A 24,093-nucleotide genomic window follows, 5' to 3' on the forward strand; every position below is an offset into this window, starting at 1 on the left:
TTATTTAAGTACTCACCTGGTATTGTCCTTCCGATTCCATCTAATTTGATGTTGTAACAAGCTTATTTGTAATTTCTTCAAGATATTCTAGCCTGGATTTCATCCCTGTCAATTGCCGATCTTCCCCTGAGCTTCAATCAAAACAGAAGAGCAGTAAGTTTCAAATGGATGACAGTGGACACCTTTTATAGATGAGGTCTACTTCTTACAAGCCACCCGGCCAACCATATGCACAGCTGAAGACAATAGAGTATGAAAAGAGGTCCAGCTGTAAAACATCTCAGGTACCCAGTTAGATCCAGTTATTCTGCATCTGTGGATTTAAAATGATAATCATCCACAGTAGAAGAGATGCGCCCCTCATTGCTCAGAAAATCCACAACTTGCTATTGAGGATAAAGATATGTGTTCAAGCTGGTTCTTGAGATCCTGAAAGTTCAATTCTTCAGGTCTTGGCCAACTCTTAATCAAATTCAACACCTGATTTGGTGCTACAGTGAGGCCCTTTGCTGGCATGAAGCTATTCCCATGAAAGTTCCCTGTTTCTCTCATTCCTGGATTGCTGATAGATGTTCTCCCTGCTGAAGGCTGCCTGTTAGCTTTGCTTAGTATCATGTGTACATCAATTACTTCCAGAATATGTGTGGAGAACTCATTCATATCCTCCAGGGGCATGATTTAAAAGTTTACCAGGCTCTTTTTGTCCTAAAAAGATCTCAGCCTGCCACAGTGATATTTTTCTGGAGAAATGACAGTGTTTTCACTGCTGGCGTCATCTGTGTCAACCCCCTAGCGAACATTCATGGGTGCAACTGTCATGTCATTTATTTTGTAAACAATATTGGTTGGCGCCTTCTCTGCATATCTGATGATCCCCCCTATAGTGTCCTGTGAAATCTCAACATTCCCAATTTTAAACATTTCATCAGCCAGAGTGGCAGAAACAGCTGAGGTATAGTACAGGGTACAATGTGCTGGGCTCCATACCTGAGATGTCAGCAATCCAAAGGCTCCCGGGGACTGCATGTAGCTGCTGGATCCCCAATACGAGGAGCTTCCATAGCTTTCAAATCCACTGATCCACATTTTGATCTGATTTTCGAGTTAGGTAGAATGGAACACCTCAGAACCTGGCCGCTACTGCACTGCTCTAGCTACTTTTTTCTGGCACCACAGACTCCTTTCTGTGAATCTTCTTCAACTTTTAAGTTTCAGGTATATGTGCAGGTTGTGCATGTTTGCTATGTAGGTAAACATGTGCCATGGCAGTTTGCTACTTGGATCAACCCATCATCCATCTATTAGCTATTGTTCCTGATGCTCTGTCTCCTCCCCCACGCCCCAACAGGCCTCAGTGTATATTATTCCCTCCCATCTGTTCATGTGTTCTCATTGTTCAGCTCCCAGTTATAAGTGAGAACACATGGTATTTGGTTTTCTGTTTCTGCATTAGTTTGCTGAGTATAATGGCTTCCAGCTCCATCCATGTCCCTGCAATGGACATGATCTCGTTCCTTTGATGGCTACGTAGAATTCCATGGTGCATATCTACCACATTTTCTTTATCCAGTCTATCATTGATAGGCATTTGGCCCAAGCGATCCTCCCGCCTCAGTCTCCTGAGTAGCTGGAACCACAGGCATGAGGCACCATGCCCAGGTAATTTTTGTGTTTTTTGTAGAGATGAGGCATTTGGATTCCACTATTCACAATAGCGAAGACACATTTCATGTCTTTGCTATTGTGAATAGTGCTGCAATGAATATATGTGTGGATATATCTTTATAATAGAATGATTTATATTCCTTTGGGTATGTGCCATACATAACAATACTAACTTTAAATGTAAATGGGTTAAATGCCCCAGTTAAAAGACACAGAATAGAAAGCTGGATAAAAATCCAAGATACAGCAGCATGCTGTCTTTGAGAGACCCATCCCACATGCAGACACACACAGGCTCAAAATAAAGGAATTGAGGAAAATTTACCAAGCAGATGGAAAACAGAAAAAAGCAGGGGTCACAATCCTAGTTTCTGAAAAAAACAGACTTTAAACCAACAAAGATCAAAAAAGACAAAGAACAGCATTACATAATGGTGAAGAGTTCAACAAGAAGACCTAACTATTCTAAATATATATACACCTAATACAAGGAGACTCAAATTCATAAAGCAAGTTCTTAGAGACCTTCAAAGAGACTTAGACTCCCACACAGTAATAGTGGGAGACTTTAACATCCCACTGACAGTATTAGACAGATCATCAAGACAGAAAATTAACAAAGATATTCAGGGTCTAAACTTAGCTTTGGGTCAAGCAAACCTGAAAGATATCTATAGAACTCTTCACCCAAAAACAACAGGATGCACATTCTTCTCATTGCCACCTGGCACTAACCCTAAAATTGATCACATGATCAGATATAAAACACTCCTTAGCAAATTCAAAAGAACTGAAATCATTAACAGTCTCTCAGACCACAGTGCAATCAAATTAGAGCTCAAGATTGAGAAACTCACTCAAACCCACACAACTACATGGAAATTGAATGACCTGCTCCTGAATAAATAATGAAATTATCATTATTATCCTGAGTAAATAATGAAATTAAGGCAGAAATTAAGAACTTCTTTGAAACTAACAAAAACAAAGACACTGTACCAGAATCTCTGGGACACAGCTAAAGCAGTGTTAAGAGGGAAATTTATAGTACTAAATGCCCACATCAAAAAGAAATGACTTAAATCAATAACCTAACATCACAATTAAAAAAACTGGAGAACCAAGAGCAAACAAATCTCAAAGCTAGTAGAAGACAAGAAATAACCAAGATGTGAGCAGAACTGAAGGAGACAGAGACACGACAAAGTCTTCAAAGAATCAACAAATCCAAGAGCTGTTTTTTAAAACAATAATAATAAAATAGATTGCTAGCTAGACTAATAAAGAAGAAAAGTGAGAAGAACCAAACAGACACAATAATAAATGATAATATGGGAGGGGGGCAGGGAAGTGCTGGGTAGAGAAATACAGGTCCCTGGCTAGGGCTTCACCCTTGGGCCTATGCTCATGGACCTAGGTGAGGACAGGCACTCCCACCTTCATGCCCAAATGTTGAATTTTCCAAGACCACCCCGGCCCACCACAACCCCATCTTGGGCCTATAAAAACCCTAGAACCTAGTGGGCAGGGCAGATATACAAGTGGCTGGACATCGAGAGAAACAGATTGGAGAAGCTGGACATTGAGAGGGCATCAGGAGCACACTGACAGACACAGGCACCGCAGCAGACAATCAACTGGTGGAATGGCATCGAATTTGGCCAGAGCGATTGGAGGAGAGCACTGGGCTGCTCAGCAGCCTGACTCCAGGGGAAAGCCATCTCCCTTCTGGCTCCCTCATCTGCTGAGAGCTACATCCACCAGTAAAATCTTGCATTCATTCTCCAAGCCCAGATGTGATCCGATTCTTCCAATACACCAAGGCAAGAAACCAGGATACAGAAAGCCCCCTGTCCTTGTGACAAGGGTCTAATTAAGCTGGTTAACACAAGCCACCTATAGATGGCAAACTAAAGAGCACATGGTAGTACACGCCCACTGCGGCTTCAGGAGCTGTAAACATCCACTCCTAGACACCGCCGTGGGGTCAGAGCCCCACAACCTACCCATCTGTATGCTCCCCTAGAGGTCGGGGCAGTGGGGCACTGAAGAAGTGAGCCATTCCCCCTGGTGCACACCTCACCCTGTGAGGGGACTTGGGAACCTTTCCCATTTCAATAAAAGGAATAGCACCACTGACCCCAAAGAAATACAAGCAACTATCAGAGAATAATATCAATGCCTCTATGCACATAAACTAGCAAATCTAAAATAAATGGATAAATTCCTGGACACATATTATCTCCCAAGACTGAACCAGGAAAAAATTGAATCCCTAAATAGATCAATAACAAGTTCTGAAATTGAGGCAGTAACAAATAGCCTACCAACCAAAAAATAGCTCCAGGGTGGAATTATGGCTGAATTCTACCAGAGGTACAAAGAAGAACTGGTATCATTTTTACTGAAACTATTCCAAACAATTGAAAAACAGGGACTCATTTTATGAGGCCAGCATCAGCCTGATACTAAAACCTGGAAGAGATACAACAAAAAAAGAAAGCTTCAGGCCAATATCCTCGATGAACATCGATGCAAAAATTCTCAATAAAATACTGGCCAACCAAATCCAGCAGCACATCAAAAAGCTTATCCATGTTGATCAAGTTGGCTTCGTCCCTGGGATGCAAGATTGGTTCAACATATGCGAATCAATAAATGCAATTCATCAAATAAACAGAACTAAAGACACAGGGTTTTTTCAATAGACGCAGAAAGGCCTTCGATAAAATTCATCATCCCTTCATGTTAAAAATTCTCAATAAACTAGGTATTGGAGGAACATATCTCAAAATTATAAGAGCAATATATGACAAACCCACAGCCAATATCATACTGAATGGGCAAAAGCTGGAAGCATTCCCCTTGAAAACCGGCACAAGAGAAGGATGCCCTCTTTCACCACTCCTATTCAACATGATATTGGAAGTTCTGGCCACGACAATTAGGCAGGAGAAAGAAATAAAGGTATTCAAATAGGAAGAGAGGAAGTCAAGTCATCTTTGTCTGCAGATGACATGATCCTATATCTAGAAAACCCCATTGTCTCAGCCCAAAAGTTTTCTATGCTGATAACTTCAGCAAAATCTCAGGATATTTATTTATTAATTTATTTAGAGATGGTGTCTTGCTCTGTTGCCCAGGCTGGACTGCAGTGGTGGATGAGGCAACCTTTACCTCCCAGGCTCAAGTGACCTTTCCACCTCAGCCTCCTGAGTAGCTGGAACCACAGGGTATGCGCCACCACCCCTAGATCATTTTTGTATTTTTAGTAGAGTCAGCCTGTTGCCCAGGCTGGTCTTGAACTCCTGGGCTCAAGTAATCCACCCATCTTGGCCTCCCAAAGTGCTGGGATTACAGGCATGAGCAACTTGCCTATCCCAGAAACTATTTAGACATTGTCTTTACTCTGAAGCCCATTCTGAGCATAGCACAATCTTGAGAGAGAGAGAGAGAGAGCGAGAGAGAGAGAGAGAGACTTGGTTTCTGAACATATACATTTGATAGTTTCATTCTCTTGTGAGCAGCAACTCCTTGCCCCTTGGCTCCATTGGTTGCTGCTCCATATTTATAGGGGTAACTTCTTTTCTCTTGGCTCTTATTTAAATAATTAACATGGATTTTTGTACCTTACCACCAGAAGGTGGTGAGACTAAGATGTCACTGTTGCCATTTAATTTTTGTCTGTTGTTCCTCTCTCCCTCTCTTCTTTCCTTCCCCTTCCTCCCTCCCTTCTCTTCCTTCTCTCCTTTCCTTTCCTTTCTCTCTCTCCCTCCCTCCCCATTCCTTCCTTCCTTTCTTCCCTCCCTCCATCCCTCCCTCCCTCCTTCACTCCCTCCCTCCTTCCATCCCTCCCTCCATCCCTCCCTCCTTCCCTCCCTCCTTCCTTCCTTCCCTTCTTCCCTCCTTCCTTTCTTCTCTCTCTTTCTTCCTAGCAATCAATTTATCTTTCCTTCTTTCTTTTGTCTGAGAGAGTATTTATCTCTGCATGTTGCTTAAAATAAACATAATATCTAAATATCATTATTTTGGAACTTTTCTTGATGACAAAATGTTTTCCTCTTTTAAAGGTTTACTATCATCTATTAAAGTTTATTACAATTATTTCTAACTTTGATCCATTTTTGCATCCTTGAAATGGATTCTATTTAGTAATATATTTTAAAAAATTTGCCTCTATGTTTATAAGGTATACATTCTGTGGTTTTCTTTTTCTATGCTATCTTTACCAGTCATATGTTAACTTTGAAAAATTATTTGTTCAGCTTCTTATTTTACTATGGTCTTCCAATTATAAACGACATTAAAAGTGTTAAATAAATTATCTAGAAAACAGAATGGACTTATCCCTTTTAAGGGAGTGGCTTACTTTTTAATATCGCTCACTTTATTTGATATTTATTATTTAATTGCTCTTTTTACCGTACTGCATCATCTACAGAAATAAGCAGATATCTAGAAAGCATACACTTCATGTATTTAATAAGGAAAAACTACAGACAATTGCATTTTTACCTCTGGATATATTCTGGGACAGGTATTGGTAGTCAAGAAGGACTTTAGCTTCATGTATAATGTTTTAGAAGTTTAGCTTTATCCATAGTATTTTAAAGATTGTACATGAATTGCATCCATACAATTTTGGTATAATTAAATTTTTTAAAATTGAGAACTGAGTAAATGATTAGATTAAATATAATGAATACATGTTTCCCATATAATATTATCTCTTTGAAAAATCAGAATGATCTAAATCATAAAATAGAAAATATAAATATAAATAAAATTAGCATAATGATATATGAATACATCAACAAAAATTTTATTTTGGGTTATTAAAAATGCTCAACTGAATATTTATGCTTTTACTAGAAAAAAATCACACAGTATTACTAAAAAACCAGTATCCTGCAAGTTAATCTATAATTTTACAATTATTCAAATAAAAATAATGCTTTTGGGGAGATAAAACCACTCTAAAATTTTTCTGAAAGAGCAAATATGTGAGAATTGACAAGAAAATTATAAAAAAATGACAAAAGTATACTAAGACTCACACATATTACAGAGGATTTAAAAAGTACACTTATTCAAATAGTTATGACTGATTCCAAAAATAATATTGGTGGATTAATTAAGAACATCTGGACTTATATTCTAGTTCATATAAGAAATATAAAAATATTTCTTATGTATATTTTTCTAATGTATATCTATATATTTCTTATGTACATTTTAATATATTTGTCATTTATATTCCTTATATTAACCAGCATCTCATTTAATCTGTTTTGAACATATATTTAAAACAGAATGGAATAATTATTTAATAAATATTTAAGAAATTATGTTAAGATGACAGCCAGTTTATATTTTAAAAATGCCAGTTACATTCCACATGTAATTTTAAAAAAGTATAATTCCACATGTGTGTAGGTGTAGATGTGTTTCTGTGTGTACATGTACATATTAAAGATTTAAATTAAAAAAGATATGCCAGAAAAATGCTAGTTTATTTAATTTGAGGATGGTAAAGTCTCACACCAAAGACAAAATTTACAAAAGAAAAAACACACTGAAATACATAAACATTAAAAAATGTCTTGGCTAATACATACATAGAAGGAAAAAGAAAAGCTGGGAGAAAGCATTTCTAGTATAACAAATACAGTTTTAAAATCCTACTCCCAATAAAAAAAGAGATTTTATGTCCTTAAGCAAAATATACTTTGAAATGTAAAATTTGTACAAAAATGAAATACTACCTAGAGTTGAAACAAACTAACAAAAAGTTTATTCTCATTAGTTATTGAAGAAATGCAAATTAAAGCAGCAGGAGGGTAACTTGTTATTTATTACCTAGCAAAGTTGGAAAAGAAGCCATAGCAAGCTGCCAGTTCTGTGGTTACACAGGAGTTTAGCTAAAGCGGACTAAAAATACAAAAATTAGCCAGGCCTGGTGGCACAAGCCTATAATCCTAGCTACTCAGGAGGCTGAGGCAGGAGAATCGCTTGAACCCAGGAGGCGGAAGTTGCAGTGAGCCTAGATCACACCATTGCACTCCAGCCTGGGCAACAGAGTGACACTGTCAAAAAAAAAAAAAAAAAAAAAAAAGCCTGCTAAGTGAGTTTCACTATACAATTACTTCAACTTCATAATTAAAACTTCACAATTAAATTGGGGAAGACAAGAATATGAAGGAAAGAAAATGATGCAACAAACAGGAGAGAAGTAAAATATATGTAAGAATAAAAAAAATCGGCCAGGCGCAGTGGCTCACGCCTATAATCCCAGCACTTTGGGAGGCCGAGGCAGGTGGATCACGAGGTCAAGAGATCGAGACCATCCTGGTCAACATGGTGAAACCCCGTCTCTACTAATACAAAAAAATTAGCTGGGCATGGTGGCGCGTGCCTGTAATCCCAGCTACTCAGGAGGCTGAGGCAGGAGAATTGCCGGAACCCAGGAGGCGGAGGTTGCGGTGAGCTGAGATCGTGCCATTGCACTCCAGCCTAGGTAACGAGAGCGAAACTCCGTCTCAAAAACAAAAAAACCAAAAAAAAAAAAAAAGAATAAAAGAAATCATGACAGAAAATATACCAAACAAATAAACAAAATAACTGAAATCTTCATGCTGAAAAATCTCATTTAAACCCTGGCAGAAAACAATTCCAAAGAGGCAATTTATTAGAAAATTTCCTGAATTTCAAGAATAAAGAATTAATATTATAAAATTAAAAAAAAAATCAACTGGTTATTAGCCAAGGAAAGAGAGTCTACCTTATGTGGGTTTTTAAAAACCACAGAATATTTTCTGGAAACTATTGAAAGAAAAGTACTATAAATGACATATCTTTAACCAACACAAAATTCACTTGTCAGATACAAATTAAATAATTTTTGACAAGGTAAAATCTCAGAGAAATATAACAATTGAGTACAATATTAGGGAAAATATTGAAAGGATCTATTAAATAAATTATATACAGACAGAGGAAGATGAAAAGGAGAAGAAACTGGTGAGCAATCCTTATATATTTTTCTCTGCATAGTTAAGTATATCATGATAATATGATATGTAATTTTAGAATGTGTTAAATAAAGATTATGAGACAGAAGACTTTTGCTGAATGGGATGATGTAATAATATACAAGAAATAAAACCTAAATTATTATTTCAAAGGGTTCCAAGTAGTTCATAAAATGGGAAAGATGAGTCAAGGTTTGCAGAGCGGCAAGATAAAAGCAAATTAAAATTTGCATATTTATTGATCTCAATTAATAAGTGGAAAAATAAAATATGGATAAATCGTTGATGTTATTTCTATGTGTGTATAAAAAGGAAATTTAACATTCAGTGAGATTGATAGGAATGCAAACATATTGGAAAACAGTAGAATATGCAAATTACTGTGATTGGAAAGAAAGAAACAAATAAATTGAAATGGACAAATTTCACAATATAAGGGATGGGTATAAACACATTTGTACAACAAAGTATATTAAATGATAAACATTAAGTAAGAAGAGTAGAAATCCAAGTGTATAAATTATCACAATGAGATTAAATAATTAACATACATGTAATGCAAGTGGGATGCAAGAGCAAACATTTAAAATAGGGCAATAAAAATATTCCTAACATTAAAAATATACATTTTTGCTGTATGCAAGTTGTTCAGAATATAGAAAATGGGCAGCAGTACCCATCTACTTTCACAGGCTGTTATAATCCTTTTATAAAAGGGGAGACAGAGATAATACAAGAAGGAGTCATTATTGGCCAATTTCTCTTAAAAACATAGGTTAAAAAATTCTAAATAAGATATTCACAAAAACAATCAAGTAGTGTATTCAATTAGTAATTTATCTAAGTAAGTTAAGCTTAAGAATGTAATGATTCAACTTTAGAAAATGTATAATATCTGCAATAACAAATGGAATAGTATAATTTCAAGCACTTAGATGAAAGATGATAAATTCAAATGAGTATTTAACAAGTTCTACTACCTGTTTTTTGACAGGAAGGTCTAGGAATAATGGAATAAAACAGAACTTTCTTACCCTGATAATAGATAATCACTGAAAAATTATAGCAATCATCAAATTAGTAAAAATTAGATATATTCCATTAAATTCAACAATGCTCACCATTCTTACTACTTTTGTTATTGTTCTAAAGTGATAGAATAAGACAAATGAATAGGAGTTATAAAATTTGGAAATAAAGAGGAAAAATATGTATTTTTGGCCCAAAATATTTCTTTCTTTTTTTTCTTAAAATATGATTGTCTATAAATTCCAAAAAAATTAAATGAAAACTATTAGAAATAATAGGAGTTCAGTCAGATGGTCACATTAAAGATTAACATACAAAATCAATATTATATTTTCTATACAGTATAATTAGAATTTTTCTATAAAAATGGGTCACATTGAAGACCTATTGATACAAGCATTGAAGACAATATGAATAATTTCATAATATATTTATAAATGGAAGATCTGAGTCTCAACATTTATAAAGTTGATTCTTTTTTTTTTTTTTTTTCTGAAATGGAGTCTCACTCTGTCACCCAGGCTGGAGTGTCGTGGCACAATCTCAGCTCACTGCAACCTCCACCTCCTGTATTCAAGCAATTCTGCTTCAGCCTCCTGAGTAGCTGGGACTACAGGTGTGCACCACAATGCCCAGCTAGTTTTTTTTTTTTTTTTTTTTAGTAGAAACAGAGTTTCACCATGTTAGCCAGGATGGTCTTGATCTTACCACATGATCCGCCTGCCTCAGCTTCCCGAGCTGGGATTACAGGCATGAGCCCCCGCCCCTGACCTATAAAGTCAATTCTTAACAAAATTACCAATAATCAAAAAACAAACTAAGGTATGTATGGGAATTCTTTTTTAAGAAACTTGATAGACTAATTTTAGAATTCACTAAAATAGCACAAATGCAAGAATATTCAAAACGATTCTGCCAAGAAACAATGAAAGGCATCTTACACTACCAGTGATTAATACATGTTTACTGCTTCCACTTTTGAGATAATGGAATTGCTAGAATTTGGAAAAGACTCACAGGAAAAAAATGCAAAATGAAACAAATAAGTTGCAAAAAAGAATCTGTTTGATGATTAGTGAATTCCTGAGGCAATCAGGATTTGAGGATTCAAGATTCTTAAGAGAAGGGAACTACAGAAAGATGAGATAGCAGTCTTTAAGCATCTTTCCTTAGGAAAGTTGGACAGTTTTTTCTTTGATATAAGAGGCTTCAAATCAAGCAGATGGCTTGGACCAGGAAACAAAGATATCTGGAAGTCCTCCACAGCTAGAGATTTTAAATTTCAAGTTTGGGACTGTCAAAAAAGTAAGTGCTTGAAGATCCATGTTCTTAGAAAGAAGGGAGGAGCAAAAAAGCAAGCCTAATACTCTTATACTTTTAGCTTGAGGCAGTTGTTGTGTTTTTTAAATTGTGGAGGCCAAAAGACTAAGAGATGGAAAATCACTGAAAACCAGAGTAGAATTTTAGCAGTATCCCAGTGTTGAACAAACAAAAGTTGGAGTTCAGGACCTTCAAGAAAGTGGGATCATAGTAAATTCTCCAAATTCCCCACTGTGATCCCTCAAGTCTTCATGCTAAAATTAAGTGCGAAGCACCTATAGACTGAAACTCAAAAATTCTGCACTTCAGCTAGATGAAAAGCCTTTGAAAAGTCAGCATAGATTTTCTAGCAGTTTTCCTAGAGAACGCCAAGACTGGGTCCAGGATGTATAAAAAAGAGAGGCCATACTAAGTTCTACAGGATCAGAAAGTAGAGGTCCTCTTTCTAGAAACAGAGTAAGTAGGGCTTTATAAGAGCTGTAGTTCAGCAGATTTTCCAGTCCCTAATTTGATTAAGGTAATTCCCTTGCCTGACCTATCATAAGAATTAACTTCTCCAAATCCTTACAACGTTTTTTATACAAAATATGATGTCAAAAAAAAAAAAACAAAAAACAAGAGAAAAAAATAGAAAATAGACACATAGATCCAACATATGATCCAATTATTGGAGTTATCACTGTGGACATGAAAATGTACTATTCATGTACATAAAAATGTTGACAATATGCAGAATTTCACCAGAGAATTGAATTTATATACTTAAAACCCTGAAAACTATATATTTAATTTATTCAATAATAGAAATTAAAAATGTAATGCATGGGATTCTTTACAGTAAATGCACCATGAGGATGATATTCTCTTACAAAGAAAACAAGTATAAAATAAATTTATTAAAATCAATCTTTTCGGGGAGACACCCAAAAGTTGGCAACTACTTGAAAAATGTTTACTCACAGAGAACTGCTAGAGCATTAGATAAGAGAGATGTTTATAACCTTTGCTGAGGACATTTTTTAAGGGAAAGAACCATGAGGAGTTAACGGATCATAGCCTTACAGATTGCTGAAGTATGTTAGGGAGCCTAGCAAAAATGGAAAGCCTTAAAGAGACTTACAATTTTGCAATGACTATAGTGCATTCTTCGCTCTACACAAAGAACAGAGGGCTTTGGTTGTCAGAATAATCTTTGCAAACTGAGTGACTAGTGAAATACACAGTTCAGGAAAAACTTCCTAGAGGGCCAGGCCAAAGTGTGTATATGTGAATATAAATAAACAACAAATATATATGTGAATATATATACATATATATTTGAAAACAAAACAAAGAAAAATCTATGTAGAAATAGCAGTGCTCTACCTTATATGAGAGAGAAATATCATAGTCCATGCAAGTTAATTGCATACTAAATCATCAATAAGAAAAAAAAATCATGATAAAAACAGAAATGAATTTAGAGCCATTAAAACACATCACTTAAAACATACGGTCTTGAATCATAATTTATGAGACATGTGAAACCAGAGAAAAATTAAAACTGTCAGTCAAGGTTTCTATATCCAGTGAAACTATCCTTCAAAAATAAAAGCAAACTAAAGGCAATTTTAAATAAAAACAATGAAAATTTATTGGTAGCAGGCCTGGACTAGAACAAAGGCTAAAGAAATTTCATTAGGCTGAAGATATATGACACAAAATGATGCTATAAATCTACAGAAAAGATAATAGACATCAGAGATGATAAATATTTTGGTAAATGTAAGATTATATGAATATACTATCTGTACTATGGTTAAGTACTATATATACTTTTTCTTCCCTTTTCTTATAATTTTTTAAGAGAAACAACTATTTGAAAACAACATTTATTACACCATATTGTTGAGTTCACAACATATATAGATGCACTATATATGACAACACTATTACATGGGAGGGTAGGCTGGCACTATTTTTGTGCAAAGTTTCTATAAACAAGGTGATTAAGTATTAACTTGAAATATATTGTGATGAGTTAAAGATAAATATTATAATTCCTAGAAAATCACTAGAAAGTAATGCACAGAAATAAGCTAGAGAGTCAATGAAGAAAATAAAATGGTGTATTATAAAATATTTAATACAAAAGATGTCAATAAAAGAGGAACTGAGAACAAAAAAAGAGAGACAAATAAAAGCAAACAGCAAAATGGTAGACCCAATATGCCATCATATGGGCAGTTATATTAAATGTAAATGAGTAAATAATCTATCAAAAGGCAGAGATTGTTAATTGTATTAAAAAATTCAGCTGGGCTCTGTGGCTCATGCCTGTAATCCCAGAACTTTGGGAGGCTGAGGCAGGCAGATGACAAGGCAGTAGATAGAGACCATCTGGCCAACATGGTGAAACCCCATCTTTACTAAAATACAAAAAAAATTAACCAGGCGTGGTGGTGCGTGCCTGTAGTCCCAGCAACTCTGGAGGCTGAGGCAGGGGAATCGTTTGAACTCAGAAGGCTGAAGTTACAGTGAGTGAGATCACGCCACTGCACTCCAGCCTGGTGACAGAGAAAGACTACGTCTAAAAAAAAAAAAAAAGTGAGATTCAATTGCTTGCTGTCTAAAATGAGATGTACTTTAGGTTTGAATAAACAAGAAGTTTGAGGTAAAAGGATTAAAAAAAAAAATAATATGCAAGCAATTAACATAAGATAGATAAAGTTGCTAAATTAATATCAGCTAAAAAATAGTAAGAAAACTATTTGAGATGAATAGGGACATTTCAAAATTATAAAACAATATAATGGGAAGATACATCAATTACAAATGTATACACACTGAAAACCAGAGCTACAAGTAATTAAATACAGAATTAAAAGGAGAAATATATAAACCAAAATTAGCTGGAGTCTTCACTATTTTTCTCTAAGTACGTGATTAAACAAGTAAACAAAACACAGAAGATATGAAAGACCAAAACAGCAGTAACCAATTTTGCCTGACTTAAATGTGAAGAACACAACACTGAACATCAGCAAAATATACATTCTTTATAAGTGCACCTGAAACATTTGCCAACATGGATAAAATGCTTGGCCATAAAACAAGTCTTAATTAATTTAAAAGAACTGAAATAATTCAGAGTACGTTCTTAGACTCCAACAAGATTAAATTAGAAATCAACAACAGAAAGTAATCTGGAAAATCCCTTAATGTGTGGAAATGAAATACTACCTTGCTAAATAATGCCTGATTAACACTTTAAATAGCAAAGAAAATTAGAAAATATACTCAATTAATGTAATAAAATGTAAAAAAGTAATATAATAAATGAAATCACAATATATCAAAATATGTGAGATACAAATAAAACAAAGCCTAGAGAGAAATTTATAGCATTAAATTATTGTATTATAAATAAGTACACTCAAATCAGATGTTTTAACCATAGTGAACTAAAAAAATAAGAGCCAATTACATCTAAGGCACATAGAAAACAGAAAATAATAAATATCACAGTGTACATCAATAATAATGTAGAACAGAGGCCAGCTCACTGTTTTGGTAAAGGCCAAGTCAGTAAATACTTGAAGCTTTGTAGACCACATGGTCTCTGTCACAACCACTAAACTCTGCTGTTGTAATGTGCAAACAGTCATTGATAACATGTACCAATAAACAGTCAAGACTTGGGTCTTTCCAAAGAACAAAAATATTGATAAAATTTTGCGTAAACTGATCAAGGAAAAAAGGAAAGAATACACAAATTACTAATATCAAGATTTGAGAGAGGTACCATCTTTACAGATACACTGAACATTAAAGAGTAATAAAGGAAATATCTATGAATATGTCAATAAATTTGATGGTGGAAGAAGTGGACCAATTCTCTAAAAAACACAAATTGCTAAAACTAACCCAAGAAGTAAGAGAAATTTCAACGAATCTAAATCAAGTAAAGAAGTTGAATTACTAGTTTAAAATTTCTCACAAGAAAAGATCAAGCCCAAATGGACTCAGTAGTGAATAATGTTAACCATTTAAGGAAGAAATGATATGACCTCTAAAATATTTTTGAGAAAATACAGGAGGGAAGAACATTTCTCATTTTACGAGGCTGGTATTATGCTGACGGTAAAGCCAAAGTCATCAAAAGACATAAAGTAAAACAACAACAAATAATCTGCATACCAATATTCCTTATAAAAGTATCTCTGGTTCCTTATCAAAATATTAACAAATTGAATTTAGCGATATGCAAAAAGATTACTGCATCATAACCAAGTGGAATTTATCCTTGGAATGCAGTCATTTTAACTTCTGAAAATTGCTTAGTGTTATGCATCATATTAATAAAGAAGTCATATGATCATCTCAATAGATGTTGAAAAAATCTTTTGAAAAAAGAATTTTATTTTTCATGAAAATCAAATGTATGATAAAATCTCTCAAGGAACCACCAGCCACAGTGGGATAATTTTCAATCTAACATGGCCACCTATTAAAAACTTACAGCTAACATTATACTTACTGATTAAAGAGTGGATGTTTTAGCCTAATTTCAAAAAAGTAAAAAGGTAAGATTGTCATTTCTCAATACCTCTTTCTAAATCTTTACCCTTTCGATTTGGTTGGCTCTGCTCATAGGCCTGTAAATTTTGTTGTGTTATGGTAATTTATTATTAGATAAACTCTTAGATACGTGTAGCCTCTTGTTTTACATGTGGAAAAATTGATGCTCCCAAAAGTTAAGTAATTCGCTTGAATTTATAGAAGTTATGAAAGATAAAGCTAAGATTCTAATGTAGGTCTTACTCTATTTCTGTCATTTAGAAAACAATTTTAGAATTTTTGAATTCCAGAACATTTTAATTATCTTTATTTTGGAATGTTCCATGTTAATTAGTATTCATTAAAATTCTTTTCCTTATAGCAAATAACTGCCTAACTTAAAAAATACTTAATAAATGATCACACATTCTTTGAAACAATTTTCATCAACTCATAGCAATCATTGCTAATTAATATGGAGAATATATTATTTAGTATTTCAAATGAGAAACATATATACTACAGCAATGTACTATAAATTTAAAATAATTGCTTTTTAATGTTCACTGCTACCAAATTTATCTTTTATATTTCCACATTCTAAATTTCTGGGTATTAGTAATGGATTCTTTGTTTTGTTTCTGCACAAGATTTATTCTCCTCTGGGGAATAGCCTACAACTTTGATTAAGTTAACATGCCTCTCAGTGGATATATGCTTACTACTGCTTCTATGTCCCTAAGGGTGCAAATAAAAATAGTCAGGTTTATTGCTTTTCAGATTATAGAGAGATTTAACATTTTATGGATTGGACTTTATGATTCTATCCCATAAACACCACAGGAACATTTTGCTCTATGTCACTCAGCAGAAAAAAGTATATTTTATTACTCCTACACTATATACTAAATTACTGATTACTATTAATGAATCATCCCTTCTCCAAATCAATGTTATTTCAGAATAACATTTTTTAAAAGTCAGAACTGTACTTGTTCTACAATTTTATTCTTCAAAAGAGCAACCTGTGATCAAAGGTTTAAAAGGACTAAATCCCACAGCTTATATGACCTGCACATTTTGTATATTCATGTAAGAACCGTATAGTATTCTGTTTCACATTTCATTTTCTCATATACATGAAAAAGTTCTGTTACGTACCTGGTATAAGAAGATATACAATTTTTCACCTCTTAAAAAATAATCCATTAATAATAATCCTAATAATTCATTATCATTATTTAAAAGACTACTCCCCCTGTCCTTACCCCTACTTCCACCCCCAATGATCTGCTGTGTGCCTTCTGCTTTCTATTATGCACAGATCTTTTTCAGGGCTCCTCATTCTCCTCCATCAGTTTGCTTGCTATTTATCTACTTTGGCACCTATAACATAATGTTTTAATTGCTTCAGTTTGAATTCTCCCAACATATGCTTTTGCAAGAATTGCTTGGCTATTCTTGGCATTTTACGCGTGCAAATAAATTCAGATCAGCTTGTCAAATTTCACCAAAAAAAAGTCGGAGATTTTCAGTGGGATTGCTTTGTATCTATATATCATGAGTCTATAGATACAAATGTAGATAGGTAAAAATTTGGAGGAAATTCACATTACATATAATATATATACATATACATACCTAATTAAAATACACGAGAAATTATATATAAGGTGTGATAGAGTAAGTGAAATTGCACTATATTAAAATTATTGCTTCGTCCAGGAAGAAAAAGCTGGTTAGTAATAGTCTTTGATATGTGAAAATTTCATCTTGTGACCTTTTGTCAAAAGATTACTCTGAGATTTTAACTCTTGTACTTTCAAGTTTTCCTGTGCACCAGAATGGCTTAAGAGCAGCTAAAAGTAAGCTATTCAGTGGCATAAAGAGAAGCCCAGTAGTAGAAATTAAAAGATCTGTCAGGCAGACAAGCAAGATACTGCCAGGCTATATCTGCCACAGGAACAATTAGACAAAAATGGTGAGCAAAGAGAGTAGAGATGGGGCGACAAATATGCCTAATTAATGTACCTGACAATATAGCCTTATACTGTATAGAACTAAATTAAAATAAATAAAACAGAAAATTTATGAATCCAAAATCACAGTGTCAGTTTAGACAGCACATATAAATTTAAAAAATAAGCATATAAGAGATTTTATAAATCTAATTAATAATTTAATTAACCTTTATAAAATATCGTACCCCCAAACTGAAGGAAAAGAGCTTCTAAATTACATATGAGTTACATGCCAAGCCAACTGACCATAGGTCTGATGATAGAGCAATTTCAAGAAGTTTTAAAAGATGAAATCATATAAATTATGTTCTTTGGCTGTAGTTGTAGTATTCTAGAAAAAATAAGAAAAGTCAACTAGAAAAACTCCACATATTTGGACTTTATGGAATATATGAATCCAGAAAAACCATGATGGAAATTAGAATGCGTTCAAAATTAATTTATTATAAAAAGAATACCTAGAAAAACAAAAAAAGGCCATAATTAGTGGAAGCTTTACAAACTTACTTACGTTAGAAAATAAAGGGTGAAGATAAATGAACTAAGCATCTATCCCAGGAAGCTAGAGAAAGAACAGTGAGTGAACAAAAATAGAAGGAAGAAAATAATATAATGTTAGAAATTAATTTAAAAGTAAGTAATTATATAACAGGATAAACAAAGCAAAAACTTGGTTCATTGTAAAGATGAATAAAGTTGGCACATCTCTAGTGATAAGATGAAGAAAAAAGCATAATATCAATAATGAAAAGGCATCACTGCAGGTAATGCAGAAATTAAGATAATATAAATATATTACACTAATAAGGTAAAAATTTATAGTTATCTAACTATGCATGTATACATGATAAATATTAACTCAAGCATAAGTGAAAAAACTAAATTGTCATATTATCATTAAATACATTGAGAAAGAAGTGAAGTTTTTTTTTAATAAAAAGTTAGATCTCAGATAGCTTAATTAGCAAATTTTGCCAATTTTTCAAAGATGATTCTCAATGTCAAACAAATTCTTTCAATAAATAGATCAAGAAGAAACATGTCAAACAAATTCTTTCAATAAATAGATCAAGAAGAAACATTCCAAAACTCAATTCATGACATTATCATTGCCTGTCATAAAAATCTAAAAATATACAAGATATAAAAAAATACATTAAATTTTTACTCATGGCTATATATACAAATATTTCTAACAAAGTATTAGCAAAGCTCCCTTAAACAGTATATGAAAAATAAGTTTCTAAGGTAAGTTTGTACCCAGAATGCAAGGTTTGTTAAATATCAATCAATACATGAACATATCACACAGAATAGAAATATATGAAAATCTCAATGGTTATCAAAAAAGTACTAGGTAATTTCAACATCCTTTTATAATAGATAATTTAGTGTATTTGGGCCTCAAAAAGTCCTTTTAATGTAAGCGTATGACAATAAAATATAGAGCAAGCTTCAAACTTAGTGTTGAATCATTGAAAGTCATCACAACTGTAGAAGTCCTTCAAATCAAGGGAAAAGAGGTAACTCAGTAGGAAAAAGAACTATAATTTGAACAAACTATAATAGGAAATCCAAACCTATATATATCTACATATATATGTAATCATTAATAATCAGGGATTTGAACATTATAATCACAATTCAGGACAATAAATACTATATTGGCAAAAGCTATAATTTTGACAATAACAAGTGGTGGTGGCAAGAACATGGAGATATGGGAATTCTTATATGCTGCTATTAGACTGTAAATGTGTACATTTGTAAAACAGTATGACATGAGTGATTTAGAAACTACTCATATTCTATGCCTCAGCAAGTCTGTTTCTATCAGATGCTGTAAAGAAATATATGCACATTTTCACCAGGAGAATATGCACGAGAATGCTCATAGCACCATTTTTCTTAGAAAAAAATAAGAAAAGCGAACTAGAAAAGCCCCATGTATTTGGAATTTATGAAATAGATGAGTCGAGAAAAACCATAATGGAAATTAGAATACATTTTAAATTAATTTATTATAAAAAGAATACCTAGAAAAACAAAAATTAAAGCCATAATCAGTGGAACCTTTACAAACTTAATTATGTTAGGAAAGAAAGGGTGAAGATAAATGAGCTAAGCATCCATCCCAAGAAAGCCAGAGAAAGAACAACTTTCTAGCCCCAAACTAGAAAGAATTTAAGTATCCTAAACACGAAGCTATAAATAACTCCAAACTAGAAAGAATATAAGTATCCTAAACATTAAAATGGGTAGAAAAAATTGCTACTTGTGGAATATTACAAACAAGTCAAATAAATGTAAAATAAATAGCTCAAACAAGTTTATATCCAACAAACTCAATGTTGAGCCAAAGAAGCAACACTTGGAAAAAATCCATAGAGAATCTTTCTATTCATATAATGTTTAAACTGGGCTAGTCTAACCGTGTCGTTTAGGGATGGCTTCATAGCTTGTAAAAATAAGATGAAAGGACAGTGCTGTCACAAAAGTCAGAATTTGAGTACCTATGGAGGACTAAGAGATATAAGAAATATACAGTTAGGTGAGTTTAGTTATCACATCAGAAGTCAAGACTCTCAGAGGATGCAGCCTTTTAACTGAGAAAACAAAGTGAAGAATAAGCCTGGAATGGAAATGAAAAACGAAAAACTATTGTTTTTGCTGTTTATGTTTGAAACTCAAGGCAAATAAGGCATACAGACACTTGGAAATTCACAGTAGCAGAATACCTACACTGATTAAATAAGAGATAATGGACAGAACTGTTCTGACAGTTGTCCTCCAATTTATGCCTGCTGTTCCATTATTGGAATGCTAAGCATGTGGGAGTTATTTATATCCTTCTGCTCAAGGTCACCACCAAGGTCTAATTGCAAAAATTCAAACAATTGCAACCTCATGCAAAATGAGTTTAAATACCCTTTCTCGCTCAGGTGAGAGCAAGAGGTACTTTGCTGGCCAAAACACCGAAGATTGTTGCTAAATGAGTTGAGCCATCTTCCAGTCATAAATAAAGTGTGAATTTTTGCAGATCTCTTCACAGAATGTATAGTGTTGATCATAAACTTTTTCTTTTTTTTTTTTTTTTTTTTTTTTTTTTTGAGACGGAGTTTCGCTCTTGTTACCCAGGCTGGAGTGCAATGGCGCGATCTCGGCTCACCGCAACTTCCGCCTCCTGGGTTCAGGCAATTCTCCTGCCTCAGCCTCCTGAGTAGCTGGGATTACAGGCACGCACCACCGTGCCCAGCTAATTTTTTGTATTAGTAGAGACGGGGTTTCACCATGTTTACCAGGATGGTCTCGATCTCTTGACCTCGTGATCCACCCGCCTCGGCCTCCCAAAGTGCTGGGATTACAGGCTTGAGCCACCGCGCCCGGCCCATAAACTTTTTCTTATGTGAGCATTTGATGTGATTAATTATATTAATCTATTTCCTTTAATTGAAGTATATTTGAATTCTTTGAATAAAACACTTTGTTTACAGTATTTAATTTGATGAAACAATCAAGATTGAAGTCTAGCATTAGGGGAAGAATCTTGTCTTCTACTCAGGCTACGGTGTAAGCTTTTGGTCTGTGCAGGCTGGCCAGCGAGAATCTATCTGCTTGATGTTGTGGGGAGGAGGAAGGACTCCCAAAACTTGCCAGTCCTAAGGAGGAACTACATTAGAATTTAGAAGAGCTTCTTGGTGTTCAAATTGCTGTACCAGTTTTTTTACACACAGAGAAGATTGTGGACTTCCGATAGCATCTCAGCCATGGTCACATGCCATTTCGGGGCTGGCCAACAATAACTCACACAACTCTATGGCTGCCTGCCACCGCTTATCAATTGCTATAATTTCAGAGCTGTCAGCATCTCACCATACGGAAGATAAAGAGACACACAATTATGCATCAGCCAATGACTTATGTGGTGATGTCTAAAATGTGGGAGTAATACCATTCTGACCCATAGTCTCCTAAAAGAGATATAATGATAAAGAAGGAAGATAACTTTATCAATCATTGTATTATTTTTTCTTCTGACTCTCTCTGAAGACTGAAGGTCTAATTACAGTTATCTCAAATGTTGCCCCCTCAACAAAGCCTAAACTGATTCTCATATTTAAAAATTTAAACTTCCATACTGCTCTCCCTGCATTTACCCCTTTCTAACTTACTGTTAATGTGTTTACTTACTATGTATAATGCTTAATGTTTCCTCGTTCACTAGTCTATAAACACTAAAAGAGCAAGATGGTCTGTTTTGTTCACTGGCTATTCTCAGCACCTGGAATAGTGCTTGGCACACAGTACACATTTGACAAATATTATTTTACAGAATAAATGAACAGAGTGTACGATACTTTAAATTATACGTTATATACACGTGTATATTGGTATGCGTACACATCTATTCATTCTAAACACCTAGATATACTTTATATTATATTGCCTATTATAGTTATGCTAGGAGTCATATTTGTATTGAGTGTATTTAATGTATGCAAATTTATGGTAAATATTTTTCTCATTTGCAATGCAATTTAAATTAAAATGCATGTACTGTCTAGCTTTAACATAGTCAGCTCTCCTTTGTATCTTTTTTGAAAAGGAGGTAATTGTTATAGAAATCTGTACAAAGAATACCCCAAACATTAGTTGACAGACGATTTTCGTTTTGTTTTTTTTTTTGCCACTATGACAAAAAAAATTTAAGAAATATATTCTTCAGGGTTGTGGACAGATGACCAGAATTGGGTGTAGAAAGAAAGTCTTGCTGTGTTTTTTTTAAAGACCTAATACAGTTATGTTTATTGTAGGCTGTGGGGGAAATTCTAATAAGGATGCTCTGTCAAAAATTAGGCTACTTCATGAAGGGGCATGCCAGCGGAGATCGAAGTGGATGAAATGCATACAACAGGTAACAGAAATAGCTCTGGTAAGAAGGTTCAGTTCATTGTCATGGACAGGATGGGACATTTGTAGCAGGATCAGTGAGCAAATTATGAAAACAGCATTGTTTAGTCAAGTAAATATAGAAAAGCAGGGTCTGATGTTTTTATGCCATTTGAAAAAACCTTTCATTTTCCTTACAAACATTATTTTCCCAGTGGAGACATGTTTTGGTTTAATTATTTTTCTCCAAATTAAAAATAAGCAGTGTGAAGTCTAGAATAAACTTGGCAAAGTTTGTATCAGTCATTTGGTCTTGTTTAAATATAGAATAAAATCATTTTAATGTAAGCTCTTGCTGATCAGACACGTCTTTACACTTAGCCTAATGTAACTAAGGAGGCATTCTCACATGTTATCTATGTGGGTCTCTACAGTTAAGGTAAGTCCATTTACCTTTTTTATTTGAAAGCATTTTTTTTTACATGAGCTTAGTCAATACAGAGCTCTTTAGAGTTCAGTAATTGTTATCCAGCAGCCTCTCTCATCGTGTTTGACTATGTATCATTTGAGTCAGTCAAGGTTGGTTCTTGACAGAGGCCCAGATGAACGGGAAAATGGTAGCTAGATTTTATTGAGGAGGAAAAATAAGAAGTGGTCATAGTGTGTGTATACTGCTAATATCTTTTCCCAATCTTCTCTTTTGGTTTCCTCATTTAACAACAGTTTCCATCCTGGCACTGCAAGTATGTACAAGGATCAATGTATTCCAACTCATTAAAAGACAGAATGCTAGAACTGTGTTTCCAATTCATTATTTTTGTAATTGTACTTATGTTTGTTAATTAAATCACTATTGTGTACAGCAGGGTGTATTGGAAAAAGTACAGCAAATCAGATTTTGCATGGAACCATCGAATTTACTAGAATAGTCACATTTAGAGATAATGAACAAAACCATGTTTTTGTCCCAATTTTTAAAAGTAAAGAGAGCAGTAAAATTACTGAGTATGCTTGGATTTTTTTAAGGATGAACATCTTAGCATACAAGAGGCCTGTGCAATGGCTCAAGAGACAATACTACTCTGAATAGCAGAATAATACAGTACTTGGCCAAATGTGCTGGGAACTGACTCAAATGGGGAGCTAGACCTCTGATTCAGACCTAAAGGGAGGATTTATTCATCACATAAATGAAGAGAGAGTGAGGGGCTGGGCCCATATTTTGTCTGTTGACAAATAAATTAATCAACTCATTTATTTTTAGCAATCAAAAAGTGTATTTTGCAAAGAAATTAAAAATAGAAAAATTGATGACAAACAACACAGAAATATAAACTGGAAATAAAGAATATTTGAATAATATAGTAAGGTTTATATAATAGATATATTTTATATTCTAGTAATAAGAAATATGTCTTATTTTCAAAAAAATGAAGTATATTTAAGAATTTCTGAAAATTCAGTCACTAAGGTACGTACACAAAATAATTCTAATTTATAAGCTATATTATCTGACTATAGTACAAAAGAGAAAATAAGGTAAGGATATAATAAAAAATTATATTGATGACAACAGAACTGGAAAATAATACTCATGT

At 33.9% G+C, this 24,093-nt stretch overlaps 1 pseudogene; it reads right to left on the reverse strand.

Annotated features, from left to right (window-relative positions):
• Positions 1 to 302: 302 nt before the first annotated feature.
• Positions 303 to 1,086, reverse strand: LOC105728232 (replication protein A 32 kDa subunit-like; annotated as a pseudogene).
• Positions 1,087 to 24,093: the final 23,007 nt, after the last annotated feature.

The sequence above is a fragment of the Aotus nancymaae genome, unplaced genomic scaffold (assembly GCF_030222135.1).
Source record: "Aotus nancymaae isolate 86718 unplaced genomic scaffold, 86718_ANA_hifiasm-v0.15.2.pri h1tg000010l, whole genome shotgun sequence".
Lineage (NCBI taxonomy): Eukaryota > Metazoa > Chordata > Mammalia > Primates > Aotidae > Aotus > Aotus nancymaae.